Here is a 23,665-nt window from a genome sequence, read left to right on the forward strand (position 1 = left end):
GCAATGGGGGCTGTTAGTGTGGGGGTTTGCGGGGGTCAGGCACGTAACTAAAAAGAACAAAATATTGTGTAACTATTTGGCTGGCTTTTCACTGGTAACTGTAGTAAGCCACACAACCACTGCACACTCTCAGCCGGATGCTGCACGCACCTGGAGGCCAGACTCGACCAAAAGGATAAATCAAGGAGCTGAGGACCCAGTGCTTTATGGGTAGGTACTGTCCAGTACTGAGTACCTGCACTTCTTTAATTTAAAAGGGAGAGTACCTGCTCTTCTCAACACTGCTGCAATATATTTAATGGGAGAGTACCGGCACTTCTCAGGAGTAAACAGGTACTCTAAAGAGTGAGTTCTTGTACCTCTATATTTCCAGTTAAAGCACTATGGGGACCGCTCTTTGTCCTTGCTCGTACCAGGCACCTGAGTGGTGGGTATCTGGTGTGTTCTGCACTGTGCTGACCCCTTGAGGCCTTTGATGAGGACTATAATTGGGAAGAGGACCTGACAACTGTGTGTGCTAGCGTTGCCACCTGCTTCAGCCACAGCCGGTGCTAAAAGCACATTGCCCTGCATTCCTGCACCTTCCCTAAAAAAGCTTGACCTGTGTCCAGTTCGCTCTGCTGGGCGCTTCATTGTGGCAACCGGACAAAACATCCACAATGAGTGTGCTTACTGAGCTTCTTGTAACTACTATATACACCAGTAGTGAGTTATCTATAACATGGTAGCCTTGTTTCCTGTGGCTTTGTAGTGTTCTGAATGACTCTTATGAAATGTTGTGGTTTTTGTTTTATTGAATTCTCAAAAAAGGAAATCGGAGTTAATCTCCCTCACACTATGCCCCTTGTCGTACTTCTCCCCACCCACCACTCTTTGCTGATGACAGATGTAATTCCTGGCTGATCACTAAAAAAACAACCCAGGCCTTGAGCTAATTTTGAAAGAGGGTTGTCTTCAATACTCCTTTAGCTGGAGAAAGGGATTTCCATATGTAGGAACCAAGAAGGAACGGCCATCCCAGCATCGCCTGAAGAACTTGTCAAAGGTGGAATGAGTGCGACCGGTGATACACGCACTGACAAGTAAAGGGATAGTTTCTTGATGAGGATACTTGGATTTCTGTTTTAAAACGCTTGCTGTATTTGTCCAAGGATCTTAAAGTGCACCATTAATGAGAAAGGACTGTGATTAGGTAGCCAAGGACAGAGGTCTATGATCCTTCATCTCAGAAGTATTAGCTTTTGGCTGGCAAATTCTTCAAGAGTTGCTTGTGATTACGTTGATAGGACAGACGTTGCCCGCAGTATTACAGCATAAAGAAAATGAAACTGGATGAGTTATTTTTACCATCATGTCTCTTTGGGGAGAAGCAGGTAAGGAAGTGTTTGTGCCAGCATTGTAACAGGTAACACCAGTTAAAGTAAAAGCTTTAATTTCAGTTTGAAAAATAAGTTATCGGATATCACATGCAGGGTTTTGACGGTAGAAGCCAGGTTGGGACACTGGCTGTAGATGACCAGCCAAGAACTTCAAGCAACAAGATCTGTGGCTACCACCAATATCTGGTAAAGTAGAACCGGAGATTGTAGTGACCCGTCCAGTTACTGACTGACTACGTACAGTTGTAATCCTATTGGATACACTCTTGGTGGTTGTTGATAGTTTGATGCTCAGCATGCCTTTGCCCTAATTGTAAAAAGAGAAACCAAATGATCTGCTCAGATGCACTAGTCAGCATGGACATTAAACTTAAGCAGGAACAACGATGAGCCTTGCGGCGTGTTGCAGAGAGATGGTCCAAAGAAAGATGGTGGTAGAGGAATCACGAAGACCAGCGGCGGGGGGTAATGTATCCCATTCTGTTGGCAGGTACTGAATTTTGGGTTCGTAGATATGGTTGAGCAGAATCATGTAGTCTGCCGCTGCCACTCTGGCTTTTCAATTTGTTCTCTGGGATGGTCCAAAAAGCAAGGTCTTCATTTACTCTAAGCATCTAGCAGGATGGGAATAGAGCATGACTGAATTCAGAGATTGTTGATCAAAATAAGACTGATGTTCTACTACAGTTGCCCTGGCAACTCCATCTAGAAGGGAAAGTAGGAAATAGGCCGGTTACTGTTTTTTATCACGAGGGGAGTGACCCCTACTTTCTTAAGACCCAGATATAATACCGTAGAGCTTCTTTCAGGTTGGTTTGCTGAAAATGTAAGGATGTCTGGGGGGCAGACATCGATGGCTGACCCCAACAGTTTACTAGTAGGTACCGATTTACTTACTCTTCTCCTGGAGAACTCCAACTGGTTTTCAGAATGAGGAGGTGCCATGAAAATGCAACATTAACGGTTATGGGGATGGAACAAAGCTAAAGGCCAGCTGATTGGGACTTGTGACAGCGTCCTGGCAAATGTAATGAATTATGGAGGCGAAAATATGTGACCATTCGCTGCAAAGTCCTCGCTAATTTCACCTCTGCGAACCGATAGCCACAGACCTGCAAAAATAGTCTAAAATAAAAAAAAACACTCTGGGGTTTTGTAATGTAACAGATTGTACACATCAGCCGTGCGATAAACGAAAATTATGAATTTGAGCAGAAAGCAAAATATGTTTAAAATGCTTGTAGAGCTGGCCAGGGAGGTTGCCAGGCCCTCCCATCGAGAAGCTGTGCCAAGGTGTAAACAAATGTGGGTGGAGAAGGCACATTATGTTCTGGTGTATCCCAAGGGATCTTTAAATTGGACAGCTTTTTGATAGGAAAGGCCAGCAAAGTGTGTAGGAATGTGCAGAAAGGTCTGTGGTCTGACTTAGTATCACATCCCAACATCTAGGAGCAGACTGAAGAGCCCCTTCCTGGTGCAGACTGATGTAGAAGGGTGAACTGGTGGACTCGCCTACTCCGTCCAGTCAGCCAAACTTTGGAACTTGTTTGCTTGTGCAATTGACAAGCGCTTCAAGTTTCGGACAACAAGAAAATATGACTCTTCAAATTAATATACTAAGAACAGTGTATAATCTGTATAAAATGGTAAGTATGTATGCACTGCTGCATCGATTTTCACACTTTACGCAACACTACACTGTTATACACAGCGACGCAGGCTGCACCATGGTTGCAACATGACTGAACCTCTTGCACCTCAGCCAACATCTCTTCCATATGACCTACTTCATCCAGCACCCTTCTGGCCTTGCGCCCCAAAAGGGTGCCCGGGTACTGGTACAAATTGGAGTGCTTCACAGCCTTGCCACGTTTATAGGATGCTACATAAAGGCTACAGTACATTATGACATCCATATTAGGAGGACGGAAGAAGCTACGGTGGCATCAACTTGAACGCATCTTCGATGTGGCCTCACAGGACATTTTGAACCCACCATGACTGCTTCCACTTTATTTCTCTGAGAGACTGAGGAGGGGAGTGTCCTATTCAAAGTCAACAGAGGGAACTACCCACATTTACCTTTAAGGGCTGGAATATAGATTCAAAGAAGTGAGCCTATCCCTCCAAAGGGTTCAAAAATGTGCAAACTAAAACAGCGTGTGCAAAGCACCAAATGTCGAATTTCTGCCACAGATAAAAGGATACTACGAAAAATACAACTTCAGCCGTGCCTCGCAAGAAAGAGGAGAGTCCGTGGATAACTACACGACTCTCCCCCAGCCACTAGCCTAGTGCTGAAAGCTGAGCAGGTTCACCAATGAAGACCCCATTTGTTTTTTGTTTACACACCATTGAAGGTTGCCTCTCTGATTCTCTGCAATGAGAATTGCTGAGAAAAAGCTACACTCTAGAACAGATACAAGAAAAGACTTGCATCAATGTTCAGGCCAAGACATAATTGAGGCCAGCAAAGTGGAATAACATGAGCAAGAGTTTCGTTTACAAAAACAAGATGTAAGAAAAACACACAGACTGGAGAAGAGCATCTAAATATTGAGAACGATACTACAGCGACCAGAGATCGAAGATGGAAAGCAATTACCTCCTGAAAAGAAGATTGTTACAGATGTTTACATGCATCCCTGCATGAAGTCAATTGCCCAGCGATGGGACACATTTTGTCTGTATGGCAAAGACAGTCATCATGAATCAATCTTTACGGCTGACCGGTAAAAATCCTCAAGGCACAGAGGCAAAGACAATAAAGGAATGAAGGTCTTCATGGTAATTTCCGCCTTAAGAGTGACCTCCAGCTCAAGCCAGTCGTGCTCAGCATCACAAACTTCATACAGAAGTACATTCATCAGAGAAAGTGACAAGTATGTGGACACGATCCCCATGCAACATGAACGGAAAGGAAAGAGCCTTATGGTCAACCTAAAAATTGCCACACTGCATTCATCACTGACCGTGGACCATCCCTAAATTGCATAAGCACGGCCTAATATTAGAAGATGAAACCCAGAGCATAGGTGTGTCAGACCAGTTGAAAGTCTACACATGGATTGCAAATGGACCACTACCTTGAGTAGTGAAGTTTAAAAAAGACAGCTGGTGTCACAGCAGTGATGGTATATGTACATATAGTTGTGAATGGAACTGCGCATTCAGATGTCGCCATAGGCAAATTACAAACCCACCTTTTGAGATGTATACAAGAAAAAGATGAAGGATACAGAAATAGGGGAGAGACCTGGCATAAATTAGTTGTGTGTGGAGTAGTTGGTGGACATCAGGAAAGAGATGTTTGATTGGTTAGAACATGGGGCTGTCTAAAAGTGGAACACTTTCGAAAATCTGTAAAAAATTAAGTACATTTCCCTAGGAAAACCTGCAAAAATAACAAGGTAAATATGGCAGAAATAATGAAGAGAGGTATCAAACTGCACTCACTGTTTATTGTTGTTGAATGTTTAGAAAGCAAACTAAACGAATAAGCATCGGCAAAGCCAATAGACCTTTTGCAGGTGTATTGGTTTTGCAAATCTTTTTTGTTGATGCTATACAGCATTGCCCCAAAAAATTATGTCTGTCACTGATCAGCATCAGCAAAAAACAAAAAGGTGCAATGATTTCTATGCACGCATGCGTCATCTTGCATGCGCACATATGCGTCAAGATACTAAAACAGCCTGGTGTCAACGCATCTCCATGCATGGTGACACATTTGCATGTATACATCATATCTCATGAAATAGTTGCTATTTAAAAAATATATATTTTTTTTTTTACCATTCCAAGATGGAAGAAACCCATTTTGGAATAGTAAATTAAAAACACACATTGGCAAAACAAATAGGTAGTACACATTTTTTGTTGTAATGGTCGTGTGTTGATTGATAGGTTTAAAATGCACCCAGTTACTAGCACAGTTTGCCAACAAAATGGGCCTATGGTGAAAGCAGCACCCTACAGACACGTATATTCTTACTTCTCAAGTGCGCATAAAGTCTACTCAAGACTGGATTATTTGTTTTGTTACGGGGGGGAGAAATAGGTGTGGTGTTGCAAGCCGAGAACCTGGCTAGGGGTCTCTCAGATCACCCGCCCCTTTACGTCCGTATGGGGCACATTCGGGGTGAGACTGCTACAGGATGGAAATTTAATGCATGGGACATAGAGGGCAGGAAGATGATGATGGGCCTTGGAGTTGTACTTCACAGAAAACGAACACTCTGTGGATTCCAAATTTGTACTGTGGGAGGCCTTCAAGACAGTGATTAGAGACAGAGCTCAGAATTTGGTCGCCAAAAAAAACAGAAGGGAAAGAGCTCAACTGGAAAAACTGAAGGACCAGATTGTGCAGCTTGATAGGTACCTGGGTTCGACCACTGGTCCCATGGTGTTACAGAGACGAAGGCCAAACAGCAGATGATGGCCAACTTATACCGTTTGTAGGAAACAGGTGACAAGGCAGTCTTCAAACTGATGCCTTGATAGTGGCCGAATTTGCGCGGTATTACAAGCAATTTTATGCCAACAGACCATGACTCGCAGGCCATTGCAACATACTTGACTTTGATTACCAGACCAATTCTGGATGCAGACATGTGAGTCTTTGGAGGAAGACCTCAAATTAAGCGAGGTACAGGATGCCATAGCTAAATTATGAACGGGGAAGACACCGGGTCCCATTGGCATCCCAGTTGAGTTTTATAAATGGTACGCAAACTTAGTAGGACCACATCTGATGAATCTGTTTCGGGAGGGGAAGAAAAAGGAGAACTACCACTGGACCTTCCGAAAGCAATGATACTAGTCCTTCTTAAGAAGGGTAAACCGAAAAACAGGTCTAAATCATACCACCCAATCTCCCTACTAAATGTTGAGACAAAGTTATTTGGCCACCAATCTGGTAACGCGCCTCTTGCAGGTTATTGCTCCATTGATACATCGTGACCAATCTGGATTTATGCCCGGTAGATCAACATCATTATCTACAATGTACACATATCTAGTTAACAACAGTACAGGCCCATCGGTCTCCCCATGTATTCCTATTGTTGGATGCAGAGAAAGTGTTTGATGCTGTCCACTGGCCCTTTTTGGTGCAGATGCTTCTGAAGTTTGGCTTTGGTCCACAATTTTGGAGCTGGGTAATGGTGTTGTATAAAAACCCGATGGCTACAGTCAGGTTGAATAGGAAAATGTTGGAGGAATTTCCTATAGGGAGGGGGACCATACATGGGCACCCCCTCTCTCCATTATTATTAGCTCTCAAATTGCAATCCTTGGCCTATGAGACTCCGCAACACCCAAGCATACATGGGTGCCAAATCTTGCCCAACGGCTTAACAGAGAAGAGACTGTCTCTTTACATCGATGACATGCTCCTACTTGTGACTGATCCAGATACTACTATCCTAATCTGTTTTGACGTGCTGGAGAACTATGGGGCCCACTCAGGGAATAGAATTAACTGTAGCAAATCAGTGTTATATGTCCCGCAAGAACCCTGGGCACCCTGTCCCTCCCACAGGATCTCCGATCATCCAGGGAGGGTTTTCTCTATTTAGGAATCTTCATGACTACTCACAAGGAGCTTTGCGCCAGACGTCATATTGGGAGAGTACTTACAAATTTTATGACTGACGTGGACAGATTGAGGGGACTCTCCCCTCACATTGCTGGGATGCACAGCTCTATTTAAAAAAATGATCACCCTGCCAAAATTGTTGTATGTGCTTCAAAACACTTACTATCCTGTGGCCCAGTCCATTTTCACCAGGATCAACAGAGGGTGAAGGATGCTGCTATTGAATGGAGGTCACACCCGGATATTGCTCCGAACCCTGCAACGGTCCTAATACAAAGGAGGCTTGGCTTTTCCTTATATTGAGTGTTATTATTGGGTGGCTCACTTAATCCCTATTAATGATTGGCTATACTCCCACACGGATCACCCAATGTTTCACCTGGAGTGTGCAGGGCAGGAGAAAAGCAAAGACTTGCATTATCTATATGGAGGTGGAGGCATTCAAAGCCTAGTGCCGGCGACGCAGGTGTCTTTGTTGGCGTGGCACAGGGCAACGAGAAAGTTGGGCTGGGCACACAAGATTACCCAAGAACACTCTGGAGGAGTAGGTGGCTAAGGGAGGTCTCCAAGCTTTGAAGCTATGGAAGATGGGACACAATAGTTATTTCCAAAATTGGAGACATACTTGAGGATGGGATGCTCATGTCGTTCTCTTCGATCAGTCAGTAATACCAGTGACAGCATAGTCAATTTCTAAAGTAAGCACAACTGCACCATCTTTGCAGTCATAGGGTTTGGATGGGGCAGACATACCTGTATATGCCCCCCTTGAGGGGCGCATTTTGATGGAGGTACTGGGCAGAGACTCCATATCCCGGACATACAAGGCTATAAACAACAATATACTCAACTCGTTGAAACACGGGATCTGGGTGCAATGGAGGGCATTGGTTGCTTGATGCATCCTTGGAAGGTTGCGATAAAAGGCCAAATGTGATGCAGAGCGCGCAACGAAATTCGTTTTTTCTATTTGTTTGTGTACTTACCTCTGTGCGGCCGTATTCCGCAGTTTACTATCCCCCCACCCTACCCTCCCCACGTCAGCGCCCGGCAGCACTCCCACCACGGGCCGCTACTGATATGAAGGTATGAATAAAAAAGGGAGCGCTGGAAGGCAAAACTGGTACAGCAGCGGGCTACACAAGCTAAAAATTCAAATTACAAGAGAAGTGAGAAGAATAACAATAGGAGTAAATAAAAGGAAGCGGGCTGATAAAACCACATTGCCACCTTGAGATCACATTACCACAAGGAATGCTGACAGCACAAAGAAGTTATCAAGAGGAAATCTGGAATAAGCTCTTATGGTCCAGAAAACAGCCAAATAGCAAAGAATTCTGGCAAATGGTAAATTGATTGCTATCTGGAAAGGCCAGACTTCAAATTCAAGCAATGTACACACTGTCAGCCATCAACTGTGAGGACGAAGGATATCAGGTCAAAGCCGAAACCTGGTATTCGCAAGAGGCTAAGCCAGTACCCACAGCTCAGGGTGGCCAGGCGTACCCAATAGAAACTGAGAGTCTTATGAGAAACCACCAGAACGTTGTTTTAATTGCGGACATCAAACAACTAGTAAACAAAATGAAGAAGCTGAAGGGGTTGCGAGTCCGAACGGATTCCCAAACGCCCTCTTTAAACGTGATGTAACCTATTGGGCCCATTATTTTGCACCTCTCTTTAATCAAATCTTTCACACGAATATCGTCCAAGCCTCATGGAAAGGTAAACATTTTTCATCCCATCTACAAGAATGGAAGTCCAGCCTCACCAAACAACTACAGGTTAATCGTTCTTATTGACGTAGAAGCAAAACTATTGCACTATGTCTACTCCAACAACAGCAAGCATGGGTCAATGAAAACATTTTTAAACGACTAATACAAATTTGGTTTAGACCAGTGTTGTATCGTAGGAAGAAGTTTCAGTAGACGTGGTTAGGTTACAGAAGAATAAGTTTATTGTTCTTAGATGTTAAGTAGGTTTTCCAGTAAAGATGTAAATAAAGCCCCACCGGGAGCAGTCTTTCTGCTGCTCAGCCCAGGATCCAACTGACACTCCACCTCACATCAATCCTCACAATCCAATGACCTCACCATCCATACCAACATTCTATCCAACGCATTCACACTGGCTGAACAGCAGAGGCCGAGAAACAGGGAAGATGCATGGTATAAAACCTAAGCTATAACACACCTTTCCCCTTCATATAATACACAAAAACATAGCAAATATAAGAAGAAAGATCACAATGATACAAAAGAAATGTGCTAGAGAATTTTGCAAAATACAAGTAGAAAACCGCATTACAAAACGAAAAATGCTAGAATACAAGCAGAAAATTACAGTTACAAAAAAGAAACTTGCATAAGAAGATATAGCAAATGCAAAAATGCAAACAGCATTTCGTGAACTACACAAGGCACTTAAAAATGCAGCAAAATGCAATGAGGAAAGAGAATACATGGAAGATAAAACCCACATCTCCTTCCTTAGCAGAGCAAAATTGAAACCATAAAATTCCAAAAAGAAAGAAACTGTCCGAAAACGCAAAAGGAGAAAGAGACATACATAAATAAGAAAGAAGTATACCACGAAAACAAACAAGGAAAGAGTGCTCCAAAGTACCACCACAACCACAATGGCTGGCCAGGCTGGTGAAGAAAATGGGAAACACGGAACACAGCAAGAGGAAGAATAAAGGAGAAAGACTTCCAAACAACCAAAAATAAGCAATGGGTGGCTAGCACCCAAACAGAAAACAAGCAAGGGGTGAATTACACCCAAACAGGATGAGAATACACCCAACCAGAAAGCAAGCAAAGGGTGGCTTACAACCAACCAGAAAGTAAGCAACAGGTGACTGACACCCAGACAAGAAAGCAAGTAACGGGTGGCTGACACGCAACAGAAAGCAAGCAACAGGTGAAAAACACCCAACCATAAGGTAAGGGAGATCTACCTCCACAGAAGTAAGCAGGGGTGACTGGCACCCAAACTGAAAACAATCATAAGTAAGCAACGGGTGGCTGACACCCAAACAGAAAGCAAGCAACAGGTGACTGACACCCAAACAAGAAAGCAAGTAACGGGTGGCTGACACCCAACAGAAAGCAAGCAACAGGTGAAAAACACCCAACCATAACCTCCACAGAAGTAAGAGAAATCCCCAAACAGAACATGCAAAGAAGAGAGTGCAGACACACCTAAAATGAGACCACACAGGAAAGAAAACAAAGAGAAATGTACATTCAACTAGTAGTACACAAGAGCAAAAATGCATAGTTAAAGTAGATCAAGTAAAGGAGCAAAAGGTACCCCCTGACAACCAAAGAGAAAGAAAAACGAAAAACCTGCAGGAAGGATACATGTTAGCAGTACTCTCATATGTAAATATCAATGTGGTAAAACACACTATTATGAATTAAGTTAAAGCAGGAATATCAGAAAATATAATGGCAATACTATTAGAAATAAACGAGCATCAAAACATTGTATAATAAGAGAAACACTAAATAACATAAGTGAAATGGCAAGAAATAGTGATGGAGAGAAAGCGCAGGTATGAAAAGAAACAGGGAAATGCATAATAGTAAAAAGGCCGTAGTTATGGGAGCCAAAATGAGATCATGTTGCTTAAGTGCCAGGATAACTTGTAGTTTAGCACTTAAAGTGAAGCAACGAAGAAAACTGCAAAGCGTCTCTAACGTAAAGGCAGTAAGGCTGGAGACAGTAAAATAATGTCCCTCGAAATACATCACACAGATGGCTCCACGGACATCAAACAGAAAACCAAAGGTTATAAAGAAAGTGTGTGCGTCACCACGCTAACAGTATTCACAATTGAAGCAAAATGCCGCCGATGTTGGTCTAGTGAAGGAGATCTGAAGAATAGGTGTGTGCATCACTGCGCTAAACATTCAGGGACACTGCCGGTAGGAGCTTGTAATTGTCCTGCGCCGATAAAGCACACATAAAGTTGCAATTGCGTACTGAAGAGAATCTCCATTGAAACCTTACATGCATTGCTAAGCAATGGAGTGAAGGATGCTGCATGTATGAGACGTGACATTACGCAAAAGGCGCTGGTAGAAGCGTCAGGAGAACGCTGCGTCAGGAGAAAGCTGCGGCTGGAGTGTCCGCTGCGGAGGATTCCACCAAGGAACGCAGTAAGGCTGTAAACTGGAACGCAAGGTCTCCGAGCCACGACACGACGTCGTGACTCACACCAGCCCCACTCCAACACACGGACACATCGCTAGTGCTAAGACGTTGCAGTGAGTAGATTTGAAAGTAAAGTCAACTGTAACGGTGAATACAGAATGAGTAGTGATAGGTCTGCTGAATCTTCTCCTCACTTGTCCAAATTAAGCACCACAACGCCGCTAATCCCAATACTCTACCAGATGTAACACTGTCAATCCAATTAAGATTAACGCATCAGTCCAGTGTGATATCCCGCTGCTGCACTTTTCTGTCTCTTTAATATAAGAGTTGCCTCTTGACCTGTGCTGAATGAAAACAGTAGCTTGAAATGCGGAAAGACACACGCCCTGTCAATGGCAGCAGGGTGTCAATGGCAGCTAGAAGTAGACACCTTGACAGGTGCAGTAGGAAACACACGCCCAGTAAATGGTAGCAGGGTGTCAAAGGCGGCATGAAACAGGCAGCAGATGTAATGAAGCATACACGTTAATGGTAGCAGGAAACATACGCCCTGTCAATGGGCTGTCCGGTGAATCTGGACACTGGCGTCTGGTATAAAACCTTAGATATAACAACCAGGCATGGGGATCCTTACAAACTTAACAGCACTAAGCATTGTAGCAGAGAAAGCCAAACGGAGAAAAACTCTGCTGTTTTTGTTATGTTGACCTCAAGTTTGCTTGTGACAGGGTCCCTTGTGGCAGTCACTGGGCTAAATTGGAAGAAAGGTGTATCCTGAGAGACGTGTTGAGGGCAATTACAGCATTGTACTAAGAAACCTGGGCACAGGTCAATATAGGAGATTGCAGCAGTCACAAACAAAATCACCACAATAACGGCCTCAAACAGGGATACGTACTTGCCCCAAGACTGTTTAATGTATGTTAAGCAGACCTTGCATGGTCCCTTCCACAAGGCAACAGCCATCCCCCAACCCGGGCATCAGAGAAATTAGGATGCCTACAGTATGCAGATGACATTGTTCTCAAACGCCAATAGACCTGCAAAGCAGCACGAATGCCCTAAAAAGCTACATGGACAACAAAGGGTTAGAGTTAAGTTTAAGCAAAACCAACAGTGGTGGCTGCTACTTAATGGCAGTGGTAGGGGCAGGTTGTGGGAGGAGAAGGGAATTAAAAAAAACCCTTAAAAAACTCACCAACCTGCCTACCTGCCTGCCTTCCAGCCGCCACCTCCCTCCCGGTCCTCTTCGCCTGCTTCCAGGACTCCAGGTACAGGCCCAGGCTTCCAGACTCCCCTAGCCAATCACGACACTGCTGATAGCAGCGCCGTGATTGGTCTGAGGACCGTGGTTCAATGCTAAGATGGGGTCTGGGAGCCTGGGCATGTTCTCCAACCAGTTTATGACAGCCGGTGTGAAAGATGCAAAGTGCACATGGCTGTTTGGCCGGCCCAAGAACGCTGGCCAAACCGTCATGCACACTTAGGAAGTGCCTCCCCCTCCTCCCGCTGCTCTGTGGGTAGTCCAGACCACCCCGTCCTAAAGAAGAGTACTGAAAAATAACATGCTGTTATTATCATTTTATTTTTCCTGTAAGGCGATGCTCCTCCACCTTAGCGGAGGAGCCGCCGCTGAAAACCAAAGTGGTCCCCCGGTCAACACCAAATACAAGTCATTCACCTGCGTCATAGAGGAAATCAAGGTCGAGGTTGCCACTATATATAAATATTTAGGCATCATCGTTGAACAGCAAATGACCTTTACACATAATTTAGCCACTCCTCAGGCCAAAGCACAGTTGCTAATTGTTGGATTCATATTACTGAAAAGGAAGCTCACTTGTCCATCTACACATCTTAATGTCCGCTCAGCTGATGCCAATGGTGGCTTATGGCATGAAAATCATGCACGGAAGGAAACAGCAATATTCAATAAGCTGCAAACAAAAGTACATAACACTGTTCTCGATACCAAAAACAGCGTCCCTGCCCACGTTCGTCTTCAGTTTGGTTTAAAAACTCAATCACTACAGAGAATGAACGCTTTTGTAAAAATGTGTTTGAGATTGTGTGCCTCCAAGATTGGCTCCGTTCACAACCTAAGTTGGTTTGAAATTGAGGAACAGACCAACAATCAAAGAGGCTCATGGGGAGAATACTTAAGTCAGGCAATTGAGGAATTAAATATTCAAGAGGCATGGACAACTAGCATGGGAAGAGCTGCCTTTTGTCGATTAACCATCTCCTCAACTCGTCTCCTGTCACATTTAATTAAAAAAGAATTCCTTTGCAACGAGACTGCATGCGTGGACAGTAATCAATTAATATAAGACCCCAGAAGAACCTGTTAGTACATTTTCCCCCGCCTCAAAGCAGTAGTTCATGTTATATCCATTTGGGATTTTACACACTAAAGATTTTATCCCAACCTGGAAGAACCCGTCACAAAACCTAAGTTGTTGACTATGCGGATATAAGCAATAGACATTATTACATGTTCTCTGTCTATGCCCGGTGCCCATGGCTCAAATACATTTTTTGTTGAAGCCAATCTTTTTAAAACTTCAAATTCGCTCCTGCAGGCAAGCAGTAACCGTCTGGCGAAGCGGCACCTCAATCCCCCTAGCCTGCCAGGGATTAAACTTCCTAAAACCACTTTTAAAGGAACTGAGGGCATTGGGCCAGTGAAGGAGCAAGACCAGGCAATGTTTTAGGAACTTTTTGCACAAGTTACTTGCATTTTACAACCTGTTTCAAGGGAATCATACTTACACTAGTTAAAGGCACTTTACATTAGAGTCAAGTAAGAATTGAGGAAATCAAAGTATCTACACATAAGAAGTCCAAATTGCGTACATTTATTAAATACAACTATGTTTTTATGTTTCTTTTATTACATGTTAGTGTATTAGACATTGTAAGAAATGGTTTTATTTACAGCTGTATGCAATGGTTGTATGCAAATAAATAAACTTTTAAACTTTGAACTATATATGTATATATGTGTATAAATGTGTATATGTGTGTGTGTGTGTATATATATATATATATATATATAATATATGTGTGTGTGTGTAGATATATATCTATATATATATATACAGATGTGATCAAGGGCTGTTGAGCCCAAAACGCGTCATGGCGGCATTTTGCACTAAATAAAAAATAGCACAAAGTAATTGGAGTCCGTTTCCTGCTTGAAAGTTCGGAATTGAGGAGCTTTTATAAGTTGGGAACTCACGTATATGTATATGTATATATATATATATATATATATATCTGTCATCTTTTAACATATACACACTTTATTGTATTCTTAATAGCAAAACGTCATGATTAAAAAAACATTGTCATAAGATTTATCTGTGTAGTGTAGTGCTACAGATAGCAATATAAGGAATCCATCTGAAATCATACTGGATAACGCCACACTAACATTGGCACCAATCATTAAACATCGGAAACAGTTGGAACACTGCGGTCTAAACCACGAGTGTTCTGACTCCACAAGCTAAACCCCGCTTGCCTTAACCACGCATATGCCCTAACCATGCATATGGGTTGGGGGTTGTTTTGTTGTATTTCAGTAGGCTGAGAGGGGGTCGGGTAGTTTTATGGGCTTGGGGTAGGTCGGGTTTGTTTTGTTGGCTTGGAGGTGGGTCGGGGGTTGTTTTGTGGGCTGGGGGTGGGTCGGGGTAGTTTTGTGGGTCGGGGGTAGTTTTGTGGGCTGTGGGTAGGTCATGGTAGTTTTCTGGGCTGGGAGGGTTGTGGTAGTTTTGTGTGCCTGGGTGGTGGGTAGGGGCTTGTTTTGTGGGCTTGGGGTGGGTTGGGGTAGTTTTGTGGGCTGGGGGTCGATAGGGGTAGTTTTCTGGGCTGGGGGTGAGTCGGGGTAGTTTTCTGGGCTCGGGTGGGTCGGGGGTAGTTTTCAGGCTGGAGGTTGGAAGTAGTTTTCAGGGCTGGGGGGGGATTGGAGGTAGTGTTCAGGCCTGGGGGAGGGGGTTGAGAGCTAGTTTTCAGGGCTGGGGGAGGTTTGGGCTAGTTTTCAGGGCTTGGGGGTTCAGGGCTAGTTTTAAGGGCTGGGGGGCCGGGTAGTTTTCAGGGCTGGGGTGGGGGTCGTTTTCAGGGCTGGGGGTCAGGGGTAGTTTTCAGGGCTGGGGGTTCAGGGTATATATTTTTTGGAAGGGTTAGGGTTTTAGTAGGCCTCGGCGCAGGGGAACAGGTTGTCAGGGTCGTTTTTAGGGCTTTGGGGAGAATGGGGTCATTTTTAAGGCTGGGGGAAGGGTTGGGGTAGTTTTTTTTAAATAAGGGTTTGCCTAAGGGCAGTGGGTAGGGTTGGGGTAGTTGTAGGGGCAGCGCAAAGGGGTTGAGGTAGTGTTTAAGGGTTAGGGACATTGTGGGGGTTGGGAGGGGGTAGGGGTATATGGACCTCAGGGCGGGGAGGGGAGTTTGTAGTTTGGGAGGGGGGTCGCAACCTTAGCTACGCATACCCCTTTACCACAACATTTTGTGGTAAAGGAATGTGTGTTTAAGACGCATTTGTTGTTAAGGTTGCGTGGTAGAGGCATGCGTGGTTTATCCACTTGTGGTTCTATCATACAACCATTAAACATAACACAGGTACAACATAGCCAGAAGCAGAACAACAGTTCTTAACAAAAAAAGAAAAGATAAATGCTAGTAGTAGCAGTGCAACATTCTCCCCCTCCCCACACTCATACACACAAAACGATGCACACCACAGTTACTAGCAGTGTACCACTCATGATAACACATACAGCACATGCTATAGCAGCTGTGCAAACCTTTCTTCACATTCAAAGAACAGGAGGTGCAGAATAGCCTAGACTGCAAGCACCCATCAAAGTGTGTGTTTGATTGTGTGAATGTATGAAAGTGAGATTTGTTTACTTGTGAGCGTATGATGGTGATAGTATATGATGGTGCATGTAATAATGTACTGGTGTGTACAATGATGCGGGTGTATGTGGTAGGGTATGTCTACATGTGATGTTTGTTATTTTGGCGTTAATTGTAATGATATGTCCTAATGTAATTGTGTGTGTATGTTCTTGTGTGTGAAGTTGTGTGAGCATGTGATGTGTGTATGGATCTATGTGGATCATGACAATTTGGTAGGTAATGTGTCAGACCATTTCCTTTGCTTTCTGTGAAGTATTCTGATAAAGAGGCTGTGCTCTAGAGGAGGGACAAATAGAAGAAGATGAAGGGAAGCCATTGAATAAGAAGCAAGCAAATGAGAGTGGCAATAAAGCCAGCCAATTGCAAACAATGGGCACACTCTAATCCCACTGTACACTTTTGGTATGGTCCACAACTGCCTACAGACCGCTATAAGCTATCTGGTGGTTTGAGAACTAAGAATGGTCTCTGCCACACACATGCATGTCTCTTCCCTCTCTCCTCCCTTTACGCACTCTCATTCCTAGGCCTCAGTAATACCTAGACACAGTCTGCTGATGTTTTGATGCCCAGTCTCATACATCTCACATCCACCCCATTTGTAGGTTTTTGCCTTCGGTAGAACTTGCCGCACTGAGTCACAGAAGCTGGAATAGAGCATCTACTGAATGACCGAGGAGGACCGAAGAGCTTCATTGTACATACTCACTATTCACATACTCACTGCTCAGCCGAGCCCGCGGATCAACTATAGTGATGTTACGAGAATATATCAGTCACTCAGTCAACGCCGGTAGTTAGGAAAAATGTTGTCACAGATTTCGACTTTTCCTCTTTTCAACTAATTAAAGTATAATCTTTGGTGGTAGAACAAACATTGGATGGTGATCCTTTCGCAGCTGTTGGGAGAAAAGGATGAAAGACAATTTAAAAATTGTGGACTAAACTTTAAGCATTAGATCCACGGGCTCAGGAATTCATTTAATTATTTCTGTCTTTATTTACTTGTTCACATTTATTTAACTCACTCTACCCAAAATTATCCGGGGGCTGCACGAAGAACAACTAAGATGGCCAGCGTCACATACATGGAGATAGATGAAAATCATAAATAACTGTAAAACCAAAGCTATTCAGAAGAAAAAGCATAGCAGGGGTGATGTAAGTTAGAGGAGAAGAAAAGAGAAGTGTACATTTGAGAAGCGGAAGTGGGGTGAAGTGAAAGTACACTGACTAGCGGACGTCAGGTGAGATAAAATTACCAGAGGAGACTCTGATAATAGGTCCACCGTAGAGCACAAGGCAGAACAACAGAATTATTCTTTATAGTCAAAGGAAAAAATAATTTAAAGTTCAAACAGGTGGGTTTTCATTTTTTTCCTGAAGACTAGAAGGGACACAGGAAGTCTAGTTTTCCCTGGTGAGGCATACTATATAAGAAGCACATATCTAAGAGGACATACATGTTTGTTTTTTGACCAGCTTTGCCCTGAAGACTTTCTGGTGGCGTAAGTAGAATTCTAGAGGTAGCACAAGAGGCAAGTTTAAGGTAAGCCCTATTGCAATCTTGTTTGGTGTTGGAAAGGAGGACGAAAGAAACCAAGATCACAACCATAAAAAGTAGATTTCTTTTCATCTTACGTTGCTTGATCTGTGGAAGATAGATTGATGATACGCCACGGAATGTCAACGAATGGTCGTGGTTGATTCAAAATAGTAAGTAAGTGCAATATAGCATGTTTTAAATAAAAGCACACTACATTCTAGCAGCCAATATTAGACTGGATAAGGTTGGACAATGAGAGCTAAAGTTACATCCAAATGGGAGATTCCGAGGATTACACCAAAAAGGCTCAGGGTATCTACCCCGGAAGCCCATTCTGAGGGATCAAGTCATCAATATTCTGAAAGGTTGGACACATAAATATGAACGTAACCGGCTCGTTTTGTAAATGCTGCTCATACGGTGGTGCCTAAGCGGGCAAGGTGGCTCCAACGTGATGAGGACTCAAAAAAAAGCGAGAGACGTCTGAGAATTTTCTTGGTTCCCAAAGTCAGATTATGCACTCCTTAGGTTTTTGTTTGTACCAGATAATTTGATAGCTATATTAGTACATTCCAGTTGTTGATGAACGTGTTTACTTAAAGCATGCCAGTTTGAATTACATTTTTGCTTCTAGTGTGATCCTGTGCAAGTCTTTGAGCACCGCCACCGGGGTTAAACGGAACCAGAGATACGTTTCCAGCAGAGTATATGCCTGCCTGCAAATGAGTAAGGACCTAGGAGTGCCCGTCAGAATTAAGAATCCAGTCAATGTTTGGTAACACCAGGGCCTCGAGCTGTAGAAAGGGTTTACATTTTTAGACAGCATTCAAAGTGGCTCGTGCTGCAGATGCTGCTGGATCCATATGATGAGCTGACTTAGATGCAAGCCTTACCAGTGCCTAGTCATTCTGGCTGTATGAGTGGAGTAATACAGAAGCAGACCATGAGAACCGAGTGAGTGAAGTGGGTGAGCTTGTAAGACCTATGTAAGGAAGTACAAGTACAAGGAAATGCAGTGAATGAGCTCTACTCTGCTAGACAAGGAATCATTGCATTCCAGTGTAAAACATTAGACGATTTGGGCAAAAAGAAACACAGTACAGGCTACCTCTGGCTTGCCCATTGCTGACTCTGGCACTGCTCTCCCAACCCATGGCCTCAAGGCATGAAAGCAGCAGCTTTATTCTTAATTAAACATCATACATAATAGTAATAAAATAATAATAATAAATAAATAAAAAGTCAATAAACATCCGTTATTCAGCGCCAATGTACCCTTGGGTGAACGTGTGCTTTACAAATGCACATGTTATGTTATTGTAGACTTTGCCCTTTTCCACTGTGATCAAAGGTGGTGACACGAACAGACTTCAAACCTTTGTGATGAAATGAATTTCTCCATCGGGTTTCGCCTGACGGGCTGCTCATGCACGCCAATTCACCAAAATGCCAGAAGTAGCAGGAAGTAGCAGAGGTGACTTCACATGGCCCTTGACCTTCACTCACACATACACATGCTTACACGTAAACATGCATTCACACACTCACACTTTGCCTACACATACACACACACACACAACCATACACATGCTTACACATAAACATGCATTCACACACTCACACTCTGCCTACACATACACACACATTCACACATACACACACTCTTACATAAACACACTCAATAATGCACGCACACAACATACATACATTTAAAAGCATTTTTTCTTTACTTATGCAGGAAAAGTCATATTCCAGCTATTTGTACAACATATTTTATTAAACTAATAGCGAATATTGTAATATTAATCACTATTAGTATAATAAAAAAACTGACAAAAAGCAACGAGAGTGAAGTCCCCACCGATGTCAATAAGGACGAGCTGCTTCTGTTCCTGGCTCTGATTGTGCCACTGCTGATGCTAGGGGTCGCAAAGGCAGTGCCACAGGTCACAAGGGGCATGCCAGGGGTTGCAGCAGCAACACCTGGCTTTCCCTAAATTGCCCATTGCCAGCTATTAGAAATGAAATGTCCATAGAATCCTGATGGCACCTGATGCCAATGGTGTATTTGTAGGAGGTGACTGGGTCCACCTTCTGCTACCAAAGTCTAGGTATGAAGAGTGGATTCAAAACACCTGCCATGGAATTGCCTGGAAGAAACTGAATCAGACCTTCTCTGCAGAAACCTAAAAATCGATTTCAATATAATTCAACACCTGTTTTTCTGTCAAACTGAACAAGCGGCCAGACGTACTACTATTCCATGTGCAAAAGTGGTTTCAAAATGCACGCCAACATTTTGCAAATGGACTCGGATTTTGCAAATCAACCTTAGTTGCAAAATAACAAATCGCCGGGGATTGAAGATTGACCTGCCTAATTAATATTCATTAGTCCGGTCTTAATTTTCGACACTTGTGCTTGGCTGTAATCATGGGCATGATGACCTCCAATGGACTGCAGACCACCATCCCTGTATCTCTGCAACAACCTCGGTCAGCTATTTCAATTGACTTCATTGTAGAATTGTCAAACCCACAACTATTCTAGTTGTAATAAACTTTTCTTTTTTAATGAGACCACTTCATTCCGCTAAAGAAACTACCTACGTCAGTTGAGTTAGATCAGATTTACCATGCCCACATCTTCCATTTTCATGGCTTTCCAAACACCATCATTTCAGTTCACATTTCACATCTGGAGGGAACTCATGAAAAAGTCAGTTATCACCCTCGGATGGATGGGCAGACGGGGTTAATGAGACAAATGTCCTGCGCTGTAGATGTTTCCTAATGAATTAGCAATCCGAATGGGTCCAGTAGATAGTCCTTGCAGAATTTTTTTTTAATAACTCCCAACATAGCTCTGCAGGAACATCAGGTGGGTATTGCACATGTGGCCTTCCTCCCTGCATGCTGCCCATTTTCATTTCTCTCTCCAGGATACCTTCACTCTCACATTTGCTGCATCATATCCATTGCATAAGGAAAAAGACACGGCAAACCCCTAATATAGGCAAAGGCAGATTACAAATGCTATGCTGATCTTCAATGCTATGCTGATCTTCACTGCCAGCCTCCTATTTCTTACCATCAGAGGGACGTGGCTTGGATTTCCTCTAGGGTCACTACTATCCTGGGGTCTCATTCTAATTTTCACCCAGATTTGTAGGTTCCTTTAAGGACTCAGGATTAGTGGAAAAATCATTGGTTATGTTACTTCCATCTCAGAAACGGTGGTTACCCTGCAATGCATATGTGCAGAGACTAGGACTCCCCCACCTACTCTTGAGGTCGATGTGACTCCAGATATTGAGGTTGCGTCAACCGTAAATTCCATTTGCAGTATTGGTGACCTGGAAGGGGTGCAATGTTTCTGAGAGGTCTTGGGAGCCAGCTTCATTTGTTCATGCACCTAGTTTGCTACATCAATTCCACAGATATTTACCTGCTTAACCTGAGAGTACTGCAAAGGCTCCCTGGAGATTCTCTGGACTGGTACTGTCAGGATTTCAGTCCCTGAATGCCGAGGGAATGGGTTAAGTGAGAAATGGGTTGCCTCTTACAATAGTTTCTGAATCACCAGACTTCGAAAGGAAAGAGAATTGGAAGCTTTAGAAAACTGGGCAATAGAAAGTGAGGAAACTAGACCACTAACCACCTTGAGTTGAGAACTTCAAGCTTGCAGTACATTTCTGGGTCAATAGTGGGAGAGACATTTAGCTTCATTATATATTAGTATCTTTGCCTAGAAACACTTTGTAGTCATATTGGCTTCTTGCTCCATACAGTTAATCCACCCAGTCATGCTTCTTTCAACTTTTGTTATCTTTAACCATCCAAGGTCCCTCGCAAACCCCTGACCTAGTTTATCTTCTTTGGTTTTCCATGTTTGTATTCTGTCCTCTGTGTTTGAATCATGACCTTCTGCTGCCGATCCTTGATCTAAATGTACTAGCGAGCACCACTCTTGGTTGACATTTGCTCTCATGACCATACCATCTTCCCAGGATTTAGGTAAGCTTTTGGGCTCTTTTAGAGTTAATGTTACGCACTATCTGACAAACATAAATTCCACCTGTACGTTTTTCTTGTACTCATTTAGTATTTGCTCCATACATCACCAAAGAGTGAATAAGAGGGATAATCTGCAAATTTAAGCTACTCCGTTCTGGGATTTCAAAGCACAAACTTCGGAAAACAAGTGCTTATTTTTTTTCTCTTTCTCACTTTCCTATGCTTTACTATAATTTGCGCCCTCGCAATGCACTGCTAATTACCTCACATATTACATCACTCATGACATCTTCTATGACTTCATTGATAATATCACTGCAACTTTTGCAGTGAAATTTTTGATGAGAAAACTGTGCATGGTGGGAGTGCGAGTTAGTTATTCTCTGGCACGAATTATAGTTACTGGAGAAAACTGTAACCGCTGAATTTCTCTGGTTTTGTGTGTGTAAAATCTGAGCCTAACTATAACATCCCTGTAACTTTTGGTTTTTCAGTGAATTTCTAAGGTTTTTTAATTATATTTCCTAACTATAACATCCCTGTAACCTTTGTTGTTTTTTTCAGTAAATATATATATATATATGTATATGTATATATGTATGTGTATATATGTGTATATATGTATGTAAATATGTGTATATATGTACGTGTATATATGTGTATGTATGTATATATGTGTATATATGTATGTATATATAAACAAACACAACCAGTCTCACGTTACTGGAGCCCTGGATCCTTCAGGGCGGCTTCAGTGAAATGGGCACGGAGCCGCCCATAAAACACACTTGCCATGTATAAAAATATATATGTATATATATATTCACTGAAAAAACCATAGGTTTCAGGGGTGTTATAGTTAGCTGGACTTTTCACTTGTACAAAACCATTGAAATTCCCCCGTTATAGTTAGTTCAGCTAACTATAACTCACGCGCCCGCAATGCACTGCTGATGACGTCACATATTACATCACTCATGACATGGTCAGTGACATCACTCATGACATCACTGATGACATCTCAAATGACATCACTGATGACATCACTGATGACATCATCCAGTGAATGTCTGTTTTTCTGAAAATTAAATATGTTTTATATATGTATATCTCAAGGTCGATGGAAGAATAAATGGGTATATAAGTGTCTAAATGGATGATTTGTTTTTGAAAAATTGATTGTGTAACTGACTGATTAAGTGTATCATAGTGAATACATGGCTTAGTGAGTAATGTTTAAATATGTAAATATCTGTGTCAGTCTCTCACTTTGTGTATAAGTGGCTGCATGGGTTGGTGAGTAGCTACATGGGTGTCTATATAGGTTATTAGTTGGTTTTTTGAGTATCAGTCTGAGTGTCTGCATGGTTCGGTGGGGGGTATTACGTAGTGCATAGGTGCATGAATGAGTGACTCGCTGTTTGTATGTGTTGAAGACAGCATGTGTGCAGGACTGTATGGGTGGATGAGGGTGTGCATGGGTGTGTTAGTGAGTGAATGACTGTCTCAATAGTGTCTTTATGAGTAACTACATATGTTTTAAACTAGTATATGTGACTATTGGTGTATATAAGTGAGTATATGTGAGAGTGAGAGATTGAAAGAGTTCCTGTATGAATAAGTATGTGTTTCTATAAGTGATTGTTTAAAAGACTAAGTATGTGTAAGTTTCCGTAGAAGTAAGTGTGGTGGTGTGTGTATAACTGTATATGCAAGTAAATTTATGTTTGATTCTTTATTAGCATGAGTGACTATGTGTGAGAGTAACTCTATGGATGAGTGGCATTGTGTAACAGGATGTATAGGTGTATGAGTACATATGATGAGTGAGTACATGTATGAGTAACTGTATAGGACTGTTGGTGAATGAGTGGATGTGTATGTGGATCTTAGAATTACTGAAGAGGTTGTTGTAACTGGTATTGGTATGTCCATTGTTTTGAAAATTGTAGTCTCTATTTTTGAATGTGTGTATCAAAGGTTATATTAGGGTGAGAGGAGGTCTGCCACTCTATCACAAGGATGATGTCATCAGTGA

The sequence above is a fragment of the Triturus cristatus genome, chromosome 1_2, assembly GCF_964204655.1.
Source record: "Triturus cristatus chromosome 1_2, aTriCri1.1, whole genome shotgun sequence".
NCBI lineage: Eukaryota > Metazoa > Chordata > Amphibia > Caudata > Salamandridae > Triturus > Triturus cristatus.